General features: G+C 36.9%; 1 protein-coding gene across 3 annotated transcripts in view; it reads right to left on the bottom strand.

The window, feature by feature from the left end:
* PCNX4 (pecanex 4) overlaps positions 1-7,408 on the bottom strand; it is a 56,842-nt gene extending 49,434 nt beyond the window's left edge. For 2 of the 3 annotated variants that reach the window (XM_081230275.1, XM_081230277.1), the window contains exon 1: positions 6,983-7,407. The gene's annotated coding sequence lies outside the window, so the exon portion shown is untranslated. Of the gene's footprint in view, positions 1-6,982 lie in introns of all 3 variants that reach the window. The other variant, XM_081230276.1, reaches the window with a different exon arrangement.
* Positions 7,409-18,096: the final 10,688 nt, after the last annotated feature.

Below are 18,096 nucleotides of genomic sequence, written 5' to 3'. Positions count from 1 at the left end.
AGAGTCTTTCTGCAAGTCACTTCTACCCAACCAACATCAGCCATAGAGGGAGCTTTTGGGTATCACAAAAGGTTTTTTGGTCATCACTAAGAATTACTACCTTAGAGCACCTCTTGCTATACTTTTGGGAAATTCTTTATACTGTAAACATTTATCGTCTTATATCTTCCAGCTACTAGCCTTAGTTCTATATAGAAAGTCATAGCTTTTACTCACATGACAGCCCTGCAAGTACTCACAAAACAACAGAACCACAGGGCCAGATGGAACCTTAATGGTTGATGGTTTAATCTCAGAAAATGAAGATTGCCTCCCTCCCCTCTGAATGAGCATATCTCCTGTACCGATGTTAGTGATGTCAGTGTATTGTACTGATATGCTTGTTCAGTACAAGCCATAGGTAAGAAAGGACATGCCCCTATGAGTGTGAGTGAAGATTCTGATTTCAATTATCTATGGATGATGCTATCAGACAGGAAATCGAGCTTGGATGGATGTACCTGAAATTTCCCCAGGGAGTTAGGTAAAAGCTGGCCCCTCCTTCTCCACTGAGGCAAGTGAGGAACAAGGTGAGATGGCTCGCTGGGAAAGGAAGCCAGAAATTGAAGATATCTTATAAACTAGATTATCTAGCTGCATGTTACTACCCATATTCATTAACCTTTTAGTACTTCTGAGTCTTTTGTAAATTTAGTTTAAATGTTCTTATCCATTTGATGGAATACTCTGTGATGATATTCCAGACAGTGGAATACTCTCAAGATCTACTGTTGATTTGGAAACATGGAAAGATGCCCACAATATATTGCAAAGTACAATAAACACACTGACGATCCCGTTTGTATTAGAAAAAAAAAGTACACACACTTGTCTGTATACATGGTTATTCAGTGTGTATAAGTGTAAAAAATTTCAGAAGTCACACTCACTAGGCTGTGTTTGTGTGTATTTTACATATAACATTTTGACACCTCTTTAAAATACCAAATATCCCCTAGAACTCTCAACCCATGCCCTGCAAACACATCCTGTGGCCTTCTGGGTGCCTATGTTCATACCCTTTCCTTTGCCCAGGATGTCTTCTCCTTCCATCCATAATTACTAATCTTAGTCAACTGTCAAGATTCAGTCTAATCCTTTCTGAAAATTTTGCAGAGCACTTAGACCAAACTATGCCTCTCTCCTATCTGTGTATCAAAAACATTGCTTGTTCATAGTACTCATCTTGTAACATGTATCAACAGAGGGCATTTCTTGTATTGTTCACCTCTTTACATGTTATCTTTTCAAATGTTTTTCTTTTCTCTACTATTAAGTTATCTGTGGGTAAGGGCCAAATCTTGAGGTACTTCTGATTCTCCATAATATTTAGTAAAATACTGTACCTTGGCACAGAAAGGCATGTATTTATTACATTACTGGCATAGCTTAAGTAAGATGATTAAAGTTGGAGAACATTAAATATTGTTGTTAAAAGGGAAGTTGGATGTTATTTACTGTTTTTGAAAACTTCTTCCGGCATATCCTGCCCCATTCAAAACAGTAAACCCATAAACTCTTTATTCCCAGTTTTTAAATGTTTGGAAAGTATCTTCATATATTTTTCTTATGGACTAAATAATGGCGTCTAATGATAGTACTATTGGCTCAGAGAAGATTTTGCCTAGAGCAGTATAGTATCCCAGTAATACTGGAACAGGATGGGCCTGAGGGAGAAACATGGCTAGGTTTCTCCCATGGAGAAGGAAATGGCTAGAGGATTTTAACATGTCAGAAGTCCAATTTTAATTTGCTCCTTGTCTTATGCTACACTTTAATGTCCTTCATTACCAGGAAGGAGCAGCTAGTTCTTACTGGGAGAGAAAAACAGGAAGAATGGCAGACACAAGAGGCAAAATAAGGCAGGAGCAATAATAAAGTGAGGGCAGACGAAAAAGTATGAAGGGTATAAGTTCCCTCAAGAAGCCTTAGGAGAATGGTGGAGGACACTGGGATGGCCATTTATTTTAATGGAATATAAAAAGAAAGGCTGAAGGATACAGGATTGTTTGCCCTACAGAATGTTTTTTGAAAAGGTGTCGGTGGTCAAAGAAGTTTGAGAAACTATACACCAGACTGTAATCTTGAAGAGTCACAATGGGTATCAGCAGACTAAAGACTCTGAGACATCTTCAAGTTAAAAAAAATACCACTGCAAATCTGCTTAAAATATGTCATTTGAGTTTTCCAAACTTATTTGTCCTTGGAACCCATTTTTCCCTTGATATCTAATAATAGATCATGTGTGCAGTGTTTTATGGAAACTGCTTTCAGAAATATCAGCCTGGGCTTCAATCACAACTTTAAAGATTTAGGTAGGTGAAGGAGAGTTAAAAAGATACACCAGTTAAGGAGGAATGTCATGAACAAAGGTACACAAGAAAAAAAATTATGGAAATTTGATAGGTAGCAAGTACATCAGGTTGTTTTTTCTAGTATTTTAAGGATAAAAGAGGATTACATGACAGATACTGTAAATTTGTTTAGGCAAAAATTATGATAAATTGGTACTGTTTGACTTAAACTTTAATTACAGATCCTGGAATACTTCAAAAATATTTTCTTTGTATGAAATGACAGTTACATTTCTATAGAGAGATCTTCTAAGTCCTAATCTGGATTAGTAGCATGAAAAAATAAAATCAGAATTAAAACTAACTCCCTGAATGAGAATTTGGCATATGCTCTGAAAGACTGTTAAAGACAACAGATTGATGCATTTATATGGCTGCTACCTCCAACATGTTAAAATGAAAAATGGCTCAAGGCTTAGAGAAAAAAATTTTTAAGCTGTGAAAAGAGAAGTTAAGGGATAAAGGGTGGCATCACAATAATCATTTAGGCCATATGCTTTCTTCATATGCTACTCTGAAAGCAGGCCAACAAAATAGCCATAGAAATGTTACTTTTTTTGGAATTTGAGCCACATTTCTTACCCATTATCCAAAAGGGTAGGAAACAGAGATCAATTTAGCAATGACCTAGAAAGGAGTACCTAGTTACCAAAACTTTAACTCAGTAATCATGCAATATATCAGCCTGAAAATCCCTTAAAACAAAGAAAGAGATAACAAAAAGTGGCAGTTTTGGGGGATTATACTGAATTTATAGTACTCTAAATTTGGCAAAAAGAATTCCTAGAAATAGAAGTTTTAGCAATTGCCTGATTTTGGTTAGCAAAGGTTACTTTGGTTTTTTTTAATCTAGCATATTGTTTTTATTGTTGGTTGACTTCATTCATTGAGTCCACACATTTATTTTCTGTTCTATTACACTAGATTTTTTTTTTTATGGCAAGGACACTTAACATATGATCTACCCTCTTAAATTTTCAATCGTACAATACAGTATTGTTAACTAGCAACACAATGTTGTACAGTAGATCTCTAGAATTTATTTATCTTGTATAACTAAAACTTGTTAAACAGCAACTCTCCATTTATTCCTCCCCCAAGTGCCTGGCACATCATTCTACTCCCTGTTTCTAGGACTTGGATGATTTTAGATACCCCATATAAGTGGACTCATGCAGTATTTGTCCTTCTATGATTGTCTTATTTCATTTACCATGTCTTCAAGGCTCATCCATGTTGTCACATATGGCAGGATTTCTTTCCTTTTCAGGGCTTACTAATACTCCATTATATATATATACTACATTTTCTTTATCCATTCATCAGCTGATGGACACTTCGTTTGTTTCCACTTTTTGGCTATTATGAATAATGCTTCAGTAAACATGAAAGTGCAAATATGCTGAAAGACCTTGCTTTCAATTCTTTTGGATAAATACCCAGAAGCAGAATTGCTGGATCACATGGCAGTTCTAATTTTAATATTTTGAGGATTCCCCATACTGTTTTCAGTAGCACTGTGTTACTTCTGTGTGATGTGCCATTTTGTATTCCCACCAACAGTGGGAAGCTTCCAATTTCTCCACATCCTCCCCAACACTTGTTATCTTTTGTTTTTTTATAACAGCTATCCTAACAGGTGTAAGATGATATTGAATCCACACATATTTACTGAGCACTTCTGCACTGTACCTCAACTATAGTTTTGTTGTACTTTCAGGAAACTTATTATGTTTTAATATACTTGTCAAATTTTACTAAATCTGGCAAGATATGAAACAACTTAATTTCTCAGTTACTCTGGATAGAAATCATCTGTCATCACCAGAACACATATGTGTACTTTTTAGATAGCCAAGTACTAACTGTTGAGGGTACTAACAGGAATCTACAGATGCAAAGATAGTTATCCCTGTAATTATGAAAATACTCTATGGGATCTGAACCAAATGCTATGCCATGGATGAACAGCTAGATTCTTGAAGAGTCTTTTGAAAGACCTTTGGTGCTTAAAGATGAAAAATACGTTGCGTGTTTTAGTTTATCAGTTATGTAGTAAGCACACTCCTCCCTTACCAGTAAAAGGAAAATCTACCCAAGCACCTAAAAAGAACAAGGACGTTAACATCTCTTTGGCTATACAAAATGGTAATTTTTCAAATTCCAGATTTTGAAGGGTCTTTCAATTTAAGAGTTTTCTGTAAATTCACAGGAAGTGGTATGTAGGGAAAACTGACTGGATGGGAGGGGTGATTAGATAGCTCAAAGGATCTATTTATTGCAGATTATGTATTGGCAATGCTTCCCAGGTGGAATGATGAGTTGTTGGTTCTATGAGTCACACTTCCCAAATGTATAACACTAGAACATGAACTGATAGCATTCCATTACTTACAGAAAACTAAGATGGTAGGAAACAGCCAAAGGTCACATCAAAGCAGCATAAACGTGCAGCACTGCCAGTAATACTTCTGCTCCTATCCCAATCTACCCTTCCCACACCTCACACATCTCAGCCATTATAAATTCAAATGGATTAATAAGCTCTTCCTTCAAAATCAAGTACCAGGCAAATGAAGTCTACCACTCACATGAATTACCAGAAATAAATCAATATATTTTACAGAAAGTAAAACTGAGAACCAGTGATATTAAGTGACTGAACCAACACATAATGTCAGCTGGAGGAAGACAGAGTTTTTCAATCACACCAAGCTACTGACATATGAAAGGGAAGTTTCTTTTGTGAATTAAGAAATAGAAGGACAAATTTGGAAAAAGGGTTTTCAGAGGAAGGTGGACCTAAGAGAAATATACAAATGTCAAAATAGGAAACTTTTGTTAACTAAGCCAGCATGGCCATGGCAGGTAGGACTGCTTGATAAGACATAAACAAACACAAGGGGGGAAAGTGTCTAAAAGAAAAGGTTCTCACCATGAAGAAACTGAAAACAACTCACAGAATGGGAGAAAATTATTGCAAAAAATATATATGTTAAGGGACTTATATCTAGAATATAGAAAAATCTCTTACAACTTAATAATGAAAAAACAAATAATTTAAAAATGGGCAAAGGATCTGAATTTCTCCAAAGATAATATACCAATGGCCAGTATAAGCACACAAAATGATGCTCAACAACATTACTCATTGGGGAAATGCAAATCAAAACCACAATGAGATATCACTTCAAATCCACTTGACTGGCCATCAGAAAGACGGACAATAACAAGTACTGCCGAGGTTATGGAGAAATCAGAACCGTCAAGTGATAGATGTAAAATAGTGCAGCTGCTTTGTAAACAGTATGGCAGTTCCTCAAAAGGCTAAACATAGAGTTACCATATGACTTAACAATTTCATTCCTAGGTATTTACCCAAGAGAAGTCTACACAAAAATTTGTACATGAACATTCATAGCAGAAATATTATTAATAGCCAAAAAATGGAAACAACATAAACGGCCATCAACAGATGAAATAAAATGTAATATATCCATACAATAGAATAGTAATAGACTATAAATGACAATGAAGTACTGATGCATGCCACAACATGAATGAACCCTGAAAACAGAACGCTAAGTGGAAGAAGCTAATCACAAAAGGCCACATATTGTATAATTCCATTTATATGAATTGTCCAGGACCAGCAAATCTATAAAGACAGAAAACAGATTAGAGTATGCCTGGGCTGGTGGATATAGTGAGGACTGGGGGCAGGGAGAGTGACTGCTAAAGGGTACAGTGCTTCTTTTGGGAGTGATGAAAATGTTTTAAAATTGAATTGTATGGAATGTGAATTTTTTTCTCAATAAAGTTCTTATAAAAGAAAAAGAAACAGAAAAGATCCTCAACGTGGTATTTTCTGTGGCAGTTAATAACTAACAGGCATCTCTTTAAGTAGGAAATTTTAAAGCAATGGTCAGGTGCCCAAACAGTTAAATTACTAAAATGGCAACATCTGAACTGGCTTTGGATGCTATGATAACGGTTTGGAAATTTGGCATAGGTGGTAGTAGACACCCAATAATATAAAGGATGGTCTTTGCCCTAAATGAAGGAATGAGCTAACAAAGGAAAAATCCACCTAATATTATACAGCTGAATAAGAGAGAAAATTAATTCAGAGGCCTGATAAATGACTTCTGATGGAGTAGGCTTCATCGAAGTAAATGTTGGTCCTTGATAAACAGCGGGCTGTGGAGAGAGGATGCAGATCAGTGGGGAAAGGGTTGTTCCTGTTCAGGGGTCCATGATTTGACCATTATGGGGCAAAAGGGGAGATAAAGAGAGAATGAACACAGTAGTAAGGGGCATAGTGTGTAAACTTTATTGGGATAACAAAGTCATCCCTAAACTAAGACTGAAACGGCCATTTTCCATTTCGCAAGTGTCTCTTAGAAATAAAATGTTAAAACTCAACAGGCTAACGATGCCTTACGAAAGAAAATTAAAATCACACCAGATTGATGCCTCTAGCGACTGAGTTCATCTCACGTCTTAAAAAGTGCAATAATCACTCTGCACGGGCTTGGAAATTAAGGCTACCAAGAAGTTCCCAGGTGGGTGTCGGGGATCTAACGTACCTCGAGTCACCTGAAGGAAGGGGCGATGCGAAGGCATCCCGGGGACTGCGTTTCTGCAGGTAAACCCGTATAGGGCGCTCCCGCCGGGAGGCTGCCTGCGGTCCGAACGCGGAGGCAGAAGAGCTGTGGCGGCCGGGGTAACCAGCTTACCGCGGTGGCGTCGCGACCCGCTCCCCGTTTCCATGGCTAACGTCAACTCCAGCGGGCGCCACCCGGCGCGGAACGGAGCTCGCGTGCTCAGGGGAGGGCCGGGCGCTCGGCTCGCCCCGCCCCTCAGCCTGAGGTCGCGTCTGAGCGTCCAGCCTCCGGCCCGCCAGGCGAGGCCGAGCGCAGGGAGAGGCGCGCTTCGTCCGCTCCCAGGCCCGGGCCAACGCTCGGCTGGCCGAAAACCTTGGGAGTCGCTTGGGTTCCGGCCTCGCCTTGGGCCCAGACGCGGCGCCAGGGTTCGCAGCCTCAGCCCTGAACTTTCACCCGCGTCGCGCCCTTACGCAAGAGCGTCGTTGCCCTGATGACGTGACGTTCCTCTGGGGTAGTGCTCTCTGGTGGATAGAGGCGCGGCCGCCATTTTTAGAGCGTGAGGTGCCCAGTGTTCTGACTGACGACGAGTCCGGGCCGTGGTGCGACTCCAACCGCTCAGGGTCCTGCGACGTACATTAACCACAGCCGCACTTTGGCCGTCACCACCCAACACACCGACGGTAATAAATGCTTTTAAGTGATACTTCATACATATACGTGTTCGCTGTCTCCCCTTTATTGAATTTTTCCCCCCATTATTGGATTTGTGACTGTATTTTAAATACTAGGAACCAAAATACCTATAAGTGAAACATGCCACTAAAGTATCTGTTTATTAATAAAATAAGGCAGAGTTACCGTGTTCCATCAAAAACAAAAAAAAACTGGCAGACGATTATTAGTGGTATTAATTTCAGGGCCGGGAATCTTTACAGGGTGCCCGCGAAGTCCCCAGTTTTGCTAGTTTAAAAATTAAACACATGCCCATCACCCACTGCCTCCATTTTCCACCAAGTTTCATTGCTTCTCCAAGTTCTGGACACCTTCCAAGTTGCCAGTTGGGAGCCCAGGAGGCGGCCCCTGAGATCTTTAAATTGGTCTCTAACGATTTAGAGGTGCGAGTACCGGAACGTTGAAGCCAATTTGTCGGTATCAAGGTACCCGAGTTTTCCCACGTGATTGATAACCTAGCAGTTCTGCATACACGAGACTTCTGATTGGCTTGAGGACCGTCTTTAGATAAGGATCTCATTATCTAAAAACTATGAATGCGCCCTTTTTTGTTTCTTTTGTGGCTTTACTGAAAATGATGGCTTAGTTCTTAAGCACTTAGGTTTTCAGGCCATAATGGGGAAAACCTTTTGGTATTAATTAAAAGAAAGCCAAGGCTTATAAAAAAAAAAAAGAAGATATAAATCTATCTAGAGGAAAAATGTAGTTTGTTGAAAGCATATGGAAGAAAACCCTGGGTGCCATCCATGACAATGAGGTATATACATACTTGCTTTCGAGGATACAATTTGCAGATAGGACTTTTCCTAGTTTGGTGTGAAGAGGAAGTGTGCATTTGGTCCATCCCTAATGTTTTCCAGTCTTTTGGGGAACCTCAGTCATCATGGGTCACGGTACCACATTAAACATCTCTGAAGCATCAGCTACCGCTAGGAAGTCAGTATAGAGTGGTTAAGAGTAGAAGCTCTGGGGTCTGGAAGCCTGAGTTAGAACTACTGGGGCCTGGGCAGGCCACCCCAAAATATCCCTCAATGGCACATTGATTATTTTGAATTAAAGTTATTTAAGGAATGGCGGATGCAAGAGGGTCCTTTGAACCTCCTCTCAGTCTCCCTGAAACCAAGGAGCTCCTATGTGAAATTTACCCTCCCTGTACCCTCCCTGTATTCTACATTTTTTAAAAAGTTGAAATCACAAGATTGGAAGAGAATGCCAAGATTTGGATATTAGTGGCTGCAAAGAAAAGCATCAGGAGAGAAGACGAAAGGGACTATAAAATGATTGATTTCTTACATGGCTTGTTGAAATTTATCTCATTGTTTTTATATCACAGATTGTGATATGCACGTAAATGTATACAAAGGCCAAGTGAATGGGCATGTGATGGGTAGAAATTTTAGTATGTCCCAGCATATTCACAGGCACGTGAGTTGGGTGACATTGAGTTATGAGGATATTAAAGACAGGGAGTGACCACTTGTTAATTGTGAAGTTTCATACTGAAACATCCTTTATTATAGAAAATATCTCATACCACACAGCATTCATCATAAGTAGAACAAATAATGTATAATATAATCATAGATTTGCCATTAATTGGTTTTAAGCTTTGTTATAAAAGACAATATATTTTAAATTACAGTTCTGAAAATCTTACAGTAATTCCTGTAGGGTGAAAGGATAGAGTTTCTCAGGTTTTGATTTTGATGAAGAATTTTGAATTTTATTGTGTAGCTTTTAAATTTAATTATTTCACATCAGTAACTTCATAGATTACATTTTTAATTCTAGAGGTGTTTCAATTAATATTATTTTAGAAAGTTATCACCACTGGAACTTACTTTACATAGTCATTTAAAAAGGAACACAGAATTATTAGTAGCCTGGAAATCACTAAATTGCAGTATTTAAAAGGCTAAAGTTTCATTTTTTAAAGTTATGTTACATTTTGTAAAAGTTTGTGAATATAACTTCACTGAAAGATCAAATTTTAAGCGTAACCAAACTCTATAAATATCCCCAGGCATATTTACAATTTCACTCTTTACAAAAAGTAAGTTACATGCAGATCTGAATAACAATGATTCCCTTTTATTTTGGCATATATAAATAAGAGTTGACTCTGCAGATTTCATAGTCTTTATCCCCAGTGTCCTGTATTAAGTTTGGAACATCAGTTAACCTCTTCTGTTGACAGTGTTACCAAGAAAAAGATGTCTTATTATTAGTAACATTAATTTCTAAAGCTAGAACTGAAGTTAGTAACCTCAAATAGGTGTCCTTTCCCTGGCATTTGCCTGCTAACTTCTTTGTTTATAAGTGTACCAATTGTTTAGAATTGTGTGAACATTATTTTCACTTTCCTATAGAATGAATATATAAGGAAATGCAGTAAACAGTTTGCCTGATAAAATTTCTGTTTGAAGTTGCAATTAAATAAGAATGTGGCGGTGGGGGAGAGTTAGGTGTAATTTGCCTAAAGGTAGAAGAAAGCTTATGTACCCTCTCGTAATGTTTCCAGACTCATGATACTATTGCTGTTGAATGGGAAAGTCCACACTGGTTAGAATTATTTCCTAGAGCTTGCATTGTGATGCCCTCTTCATGTTAATATATTTAAAAGCATGAAAATTGGAGGTTACTCACAGATAAATAATTTAGGGGATATGAAACCACATTTGGCAAATAAAATTATACAAAAAATATAAATAACAACAGCAATATCAGCAATAACCAGCTTTGGTGGGATGGCAGTTTAGAGGTACGTTTTGAAACTTAGCTTGGCTCTATCTAGCAAAATTTTAAATGCAATTCTCTTTGACAGAGAAATTTTATCTCTAGAAACATGCCTTACAGATATCTTCCTTTACAGATATCTCACCTAAGTAGGTAGCAATATTTGTACAAAGATGTACATAAAACATTTGCAATAGCAAAATGCAAAACGTTCTTAAATAGGGAACAGTTTTAAATAAATTAATTTAAAAAGGATGTACACCTACATGCACTGCTATGCAAGCATGTCCAACTTATATTAGGTATGAAATTTTTAAATTACACTACAGTTTGTATAGTATGATCTTATGTAAATACTAGATGTATGCACGAGCATGGTTTGTATAAACTTATCTTTAATGGGCACATAGGAAACTATGATAGAATTCAACCTCTGAAGAGGTTAACTGAGGAGGTTTTTTTTGTTTTTTGTTTTTTGTTTTTTGCGGTACGTGGACCTCTGACTGTTGTGGCCTCTCGCGTTGCGGAGCACAGGATCCGGACGCGCAGGCTCAGTGGCCATGGCTCACGGGCCTAGCCGCTCTGCGGCATGTGGGATCTTCCCAGACCGGGGCACGAACCCGTGTCCCCTGCATCGGCAGGCGGACTCTCAACCACTGCGCCACCAGGGAAGCCCATCTGGGGTTTTATAGGAAGGGGACTTCTACTTTTTACCTTTACTCTTATGCTGGTAATATATTTTTAGCAATCAATATGTATTGCTTTTATAATTTTTAAATCGTAAAATAGCCAACAAACAAAAATAAATTGACAATCAAAAACACCCCCCTACTCTTCCCCAAATTCCACCAAGCTGCTGTATAACCAGAAAACTGGCACAGTGGATTTTTGTTTTTATAATAATACTTGTAATCCAGAAAATAATTTGAAAATATAGTTGCTAGTTTCTATGAATAAATGATTACAGTATTGACGCTTTCATAGGGAGAAAACACTATTTTTTAGTGTTATATTACAGTTAGAAGTTACAATAAGTCATTTGGTATACTGGTAAATTTTGAGCTCTGATCATCAGAGACTGCTTAAAATCTTGACCACTTCAGAGTTACATCGATAGGAATCCTTAAAATTAGTTCATTTTATGCTAAATGAGAACATTTACTGAATTTATGTATACATTCTCAAAATTATTAGGGTTTCTTTCTTATGTTGGGTATAAAATCCTAATTTTAGTATATATGTAAAATATACACAGATTAGTGCATTCATACAGATATATACATAAAATATACATATCAAAAGTATCTGTTATATATAACATGTAAATAAAATACATGGTAATCATGTTTTATTGAACCAGCAATGACTAGGTATTAATGGAAAAAATTTTCATACGTGGTTTGTGTTTAGCAATATAATTTTAAAGCACAACAATTTTTAATAAAATTTATGCCAGTAATTTTTTAAAAATTTGCCAGAGGTGCTTTTTAGGCTCTTGGTTTAAATGAAAATCAGTGTATAGAAATGAATATTGGAACAATCATTAATCCTACTGCATTAAAAAATTCTGTCTATAAATTTCAAGCCAAAGGGCTTCCCTGGTAGCGCAGTGGTTGAGAGTCCACCTGCCGATGCAGGGGACACGGGTTCGTGCCCCTGTCCGGGAAGATCCCACATGCCGTGGAGCAGCTAGGCCCGTGAGCCATGGCTGCTGGGCCTGCACGTCCGGAGCCTGTGCTCCGCAATGGGAGAGGCCGCAACAGTGAGAGGCCCGTGTACCGCAAAAAAAAAAAAAAAAAAAAAATTCAAGCCAATAACAGATTCATGTTTTTACATAGAAATTTTCCTCCTAAAAGACTTTGTAATTAGTGGAAAATGTATATACCAGTAAAGAGCAACGTGCAAGAAAGAGATGCATTTACTTGTAGAAATAACCATATGTTAAGAAACAATGAATCATTTTTGTTTGTGGTTTTTATATAAAACTTGTCTGTGGATTCTTTTTTCCCTGTGAATTTTTTCTCTTATAACTTTTTCTCCTGGCAACAATAATGAATAAAATTTTAGAGATAAGCTTTATTTTAAGGGCATAAGGGCATATATGCCCTTCCTAACACATGCAATACCAAACAAATACTCATACTCTCTACTGAAAAAATCAAATGAAACTTTCCCACCACCCCCCCAAAATGGCCCAGTTAGAGTAGAGTCGTACACTCTGAATTCTACAATCCAGTATTATCCGTGGGCAACTTGTTCCTGTATCATTGATATGCCCAAATGTACATTGGGCTAGAACATTGGGCTATGAAAACCTAAAACTTACATTTACTCTATAAAAAGACTTCCTTTGTTCATCTATGTCTCTTTCCCCCACTATACATTTTCTTTAAAACTATAATACATCATAAAATATGAACTTGAATATGATGTGGATTCTTCCAGAAATAAAATGTATTCCTTTTTCTCCTGATTCTCCTGATGCACATAGTGAATAGTGTTTGCCTTATTAGACAATGAACAGTCTTTAAGAACAATGAGGAGGGCACTGAGCTGTTTTTCCCCTCCTTTCGATTATAACCCCAACATCCCATCCATTACTGCCTCCTCCCAAAGAGAATGACTCCTTCTATTCAGAAATAAAAGCAGCTCTACCTGATGACATTCTGAAATACTTTGCCCTCTTTTCTTTTCATAACCTCCATTTACTAGACCGGTATTTTCCTCTCTCCTTATCAAAGCATGAACTCAATAACTGCTTTCTTCCTCCATGTTGGATAAATGGATGTGGGAACTTTATTCCAGATTAAAATAGTGGAAAATTAAGAAAACAGTGCTCTTAGTGTGAAGGGCAAGGCCAATGATTTTCATAGAGCTATAGAAAGCATATTTAATCAGAAATAATGAGATCTGAATTATAATTCACTCTCTGCAAGAAACTCAATAATTGGACATTGAACAAGTCAAACTCTCTGGACTTCACTTTCCTCCTTTTAAGAGATTGGGCTACATCTCATAAATTTCCATTTAATTCTGTATTTCTGCTTTTGTATTATTTTTGTGTTAAACATCTCATGGTATGGGTGGAAATAAAGACAGGCTATAACATTTTTGTGTGTGCAGATTTTTTAAGGTGTATGAGTTTTCTAAATAACAATCCTTTAACAAAAGATTGAGCCTTATTTATTGTCAGGCAGACCTAAACAAACATGATTATCATTGGAAAGCTAAACTCTGCTAACTTCAGTATTGACCACTTTTTCCTGGGACAGTGATTTCTGTCAATGTTAACATCGGGTAATGTGTCACCTTAATCAGAATTCGTTAAGTGCCAACAGTTTACTTTCTGAGGAATTTCTGTTTAAGGTCAATTAAATAAAAATGTCAAAGCCAGTGTTGTTAAGATTTTTGCCACATAAGAATCAAATTATTTTATGTTTAACCTCTTTGATTAAAAGTAGTGGTCAAAAGATGTTGAAACCCTCAAAGGTGATTTTGAAGATAGAGAAGTGCTGGAGCTACCCAGGCAGCAACCAGGAACAGGAAAAATGTACTAAATGCTTCATTCTTTCTCTAGGCTGCATTGCAAATTACATTTAATATTTCAGGCTTGTTGCATTTAAAATAAAGCCTCCAGCTAAGCAATTTTCAAGACAGTCAAAAGATATTGCTTAAAATTCTCCTTTTGCTATAGAAATGAAAAGAGTGATTGTCAATGTTGATTAGCTTGAAGATTGCTTTGGGAAGAATTTGACAGTTCTAGTAACATTCCCATTATAATTTACAGTCTATGAAGAAGACTTGAATACTACATTAAACGTCAGGATAGTTTAAAGCTTCCTTTTTATCTGATAATTTTATTCTACTACTTTAACATAAAGAGGGGATCTCTGTAATGTGTATTTTTAATGCATATATACTTTATTTGTATCATGATTCTTTAAAATTATTCTCAATTAGATCAAATAGAAAATAAATATATAGCATAATAAATATACCAGAATATTAATTGTTACCTACTATGTACAGATACTTTTTTTGTGCTAGTCAGTTTGGCAGATACAAAGATGAAAAGAAACATTTAATGTCAAAGGACTCAACAGTTTAATCAATAGAAAATTCATAAGAAAAAAGAACAAAGAAAACATAGAGCCAGTTACACTTCAGTTATGATAAGTAGAGTATGGCTGATACTATTTCATTTGCTTATACATAAATGCTAAATAGGAGCTGTATCTACCTAATACCATAAACTATGCAAGTTAGGAATGTGGTCCCACAGTAATATTTTATGTTTAGAAAGAAAGGTTATAATTGAGTAGAATTATATTACACTTAGAAATGTATAGGAAAATGTTTAAATACCAAGAAGACCTACATATTGGAAATGTGTAGGAAAACGTTTAAATGCCAAGAAGACCTACATATTTTCAGTTTTTTATGGACCTCCTGATTTGAAGGCCAAATTTTTAACTGTGTTAAAATAAATAGTTTAAACCAGTCCAAAATGCACTGGTTCTCTTAAATTAGCAAACGAAATAAGATTCAATGATAGTTAGGATTCAGTTAAATGGCATTCTCATTTATTCATTCATGAATTCTATTAATAAACATGTGTGTTTGCTAGGTGATAAGCAATCTGTTAGAGAATTAGTGGTACGAAGAAGGATAACGGTACCTCCCATCACAGCTCCTTCTGGTGAGAGTGCTGGGGTAATACAAATCTATATGATTCCTTTGTTAAAAAAAAATTAGTGATATTTACCAAAACTCTATAAAAAAGTGCATATCTTTTAGCTGATTAATACCTTCCTATGGAAAGTATTCAACAGAAGAAAAAGGATTTATATGTGTATGTGTTTATTGCATTTTTTTTTTTTTTTTTTTTTTTTTGCTGTACACGGGCCTCTCACTGTTGTGGCCTCTCCCGTTGCGGAGCACAGGCTCCAGACGTGCAGGCTCAGCGGCCATGGCTCACAGGCCTAGCTGCTCCGCGGCATGTGGGATCTTCCCGGACCGGGGCACGAACCCGTGTCCCCCACATCGGCAGGCAGCCTCTCAACCACTGCGCCACCAGGGAAGCCCTATTGCATATTTTTAATGGTGTAAAAGTGGAAGCAATTTGAATGTTCAAAGGTATGATTAAGAAAATATTTCCCTTTAGTTGAATATAATTCAAATATTAAAATGATAATTATGTTGGCTTTCTAATATCATGGAAAATGCTTAGATTTATAATGTGGAAAAATCCAAAAATTATATAAAGTATAATTCTGTAAAAATATACAAGTGAGAAAGCATTTAGATTTTAGAAAATGATAGTTGTATTAGCATGGTGGTGTTTTAGACAATCATTTCAGTGTTTGTTTTGGAAGCACTGTATGTTATTTAAAAATAATTAATATTTTTTATGTTTAAAAGTATTCCCAAGCTGGAACCCTCATGCACTGCTGATGGGAATATGAAATGGTGCAGCTGCTGTGGAAAATGATATGGTGGTTCCTCAAAAAAATTAAACTTGGAATTTGATTCAGAAATTCTAGTTCTGGGTATATAGCAAAAGAATTGAAAACAGGGACTTGAACAGATATTTTTACACCAATGTTCATAGCAGCATTATTCACAATAGCCAAAAGGGGGAAACAAACTTTGTCTGTCGACAGGTGAATGGATAAGCAAAATATGGTATATACTTACAATGGAATATTATTATAATGGAATATCAGTTTTGCAAGGTGAAAAGAGGTCTAGAGATAGATGGCTGTGCAACAGTGTAAGTGTACTTAATGCCACTGGACTGGACAATTAAAGATGGTTCAGATGGTAAATTTTATGTATTTTTTACCCAATTAAAAAATAAAAAAGTTAAAATGGTAAATTTTATGTTCTGTATTTTACTACAATAGTCCCAGAGTTATGGATGGATTTCTAGATATGTATCAGAAGTTGTAAAAAGGGCTAGCTAATAGATTTAAGAGTACAAGACAATGAAAAAATGAAATGCATAAAGCAGTTGGAAAAAGAATTTTAAAAATGAACATCCCCAAATTCTGTTCTCTGTTATGCTCAAATTAATATTTTGGTATCTGTCCTACTAGCGCATGTATGTTGGTAGTTTAAAGAAATGTAATTGTGAGACCAAAATGAGCTTTTAATGCTCAGTCACAATTTTAGAGGTGAAAGAGATGCTTGCGTTAAGAGGTGAGAGGGCTTCCCTGGTGACGCAGTGGTTGAGAGTCCACCTGCCGATGCAGGGGATACGGGTTCGTGCCCCGGTCCAGGAAGATCCCACATGCCGCGGAGCGGCTGGGCCCGTGAGCCATGGCCTCTGAGCCTGCACGTCTGGAGCCTGTGCTGCGCAACGGGAGAGGCCACAACAGTGAGAGGCCCACGTACCAAAAAAAAAAAAAAAAGGTGAGAAACCAGGGGTCCAGAGAAGTTAAGCTTATATTGATAGGTAATGACAGAAATGACTAGAATGGATCCCTTCACTTTTTTTTTTTCATTTTTATTTATTTTTTTTAAAGTTTATCGGAGTATAATTGCTTTACAATGGTGTGTTAGTTTCTGCTTTATAACAAAGTGAATCAGCTATACATATACATATACCCCATATGTCCTCCCATATTTTTTAAAAATTTTTGAAATTTTATTTTATTTTTTTATACAGCAGGTCCTTATTAGTCATCAATTCCATACACATCAGTGTATACATGTCAATCCCAATCACCCAATTTATCATACCGCCACCACCCCCGCCACTTTCCCCCCTTGGTGTCCATACATTTCTTCTCTACATCTGTGTCTCAATTTCTGCCCTGCAAACAGGTTCATCAATAACATTTTTCTAGGTTCCACATATATGCGTTAATATACGATATTTGTTTTTCTCTTTCTGACTTACTTCACTCTGTGACAGTCTCTAGATCCATCCACGTCTCAACAAATGACCCAATTTCATTCCTTTTATGGCTGAGTAATATTCCATTGTATATATGTACCACATCTTCTTTATCCGTTTGTTTGTCGATGGGCATTTAGGTTGCTTCCATGACATGGCTATTGTAAATAGTGCTGCAATGAACATTGGGGTGCATGTGTCTTTTTGAATTATGGTTTTCTCTGGGTGTATGCCCAGTAGTGGGATTGCTGGATCATATGGTAATTCTATTTTTAGTTTTTTAAGGAACCTCGGTACTGTTCTCCATAGTGGCTGTTTCAATTTACATTCCCACCAACAGTGGAAGAGGGTTCCCTTTTCTCCACACCCTCTCCAGCATTTGTTGTTTGTACATTTTCTGATGATGCCCATTCTAACTGGTGTGAGGTGATATCTCATTGTAGTTTTGATTTGCATTTCTCTAATAATTAGTGATGTTGAGCAGCTTTTCATGTGCTTCTTGGCCATCTGTATGTCTTCTTTGGAGAAATGTCTATTTAGGTCTTCTGCCCATTTTTGGATTGGGTTGTTTGTTTTTCTAATATTGAGCTGCACGAGCTGTTTATATATTTTGGAGATTAATCCTTCGTCTGTTGATTCGTTTGCAAATATTTTCTCCCATTCTGAGGGTTGTCTTTTCGTCTTGTTTATGGTTTCCTTTGCTGTGCAAAAGCTTTGAAGGTTCATT

Source organism: Mesoplodon bidens (assembly GCF_964165515.1).
Source record: "Mesoplodon bidens genome assembly, chromosome: 3".
NCBI classification, from domain to species: Eukaryota; Metazoa; Chordata; class Mammalia; order Artiodactyla; family Ziphiidae; genus Mesoplodon; species Mesoplodon bidens.
Note: the sequence above shows the minus strand (reverse complement) of the source record. Positions and strands in the feature narration are given on the sequence as shown.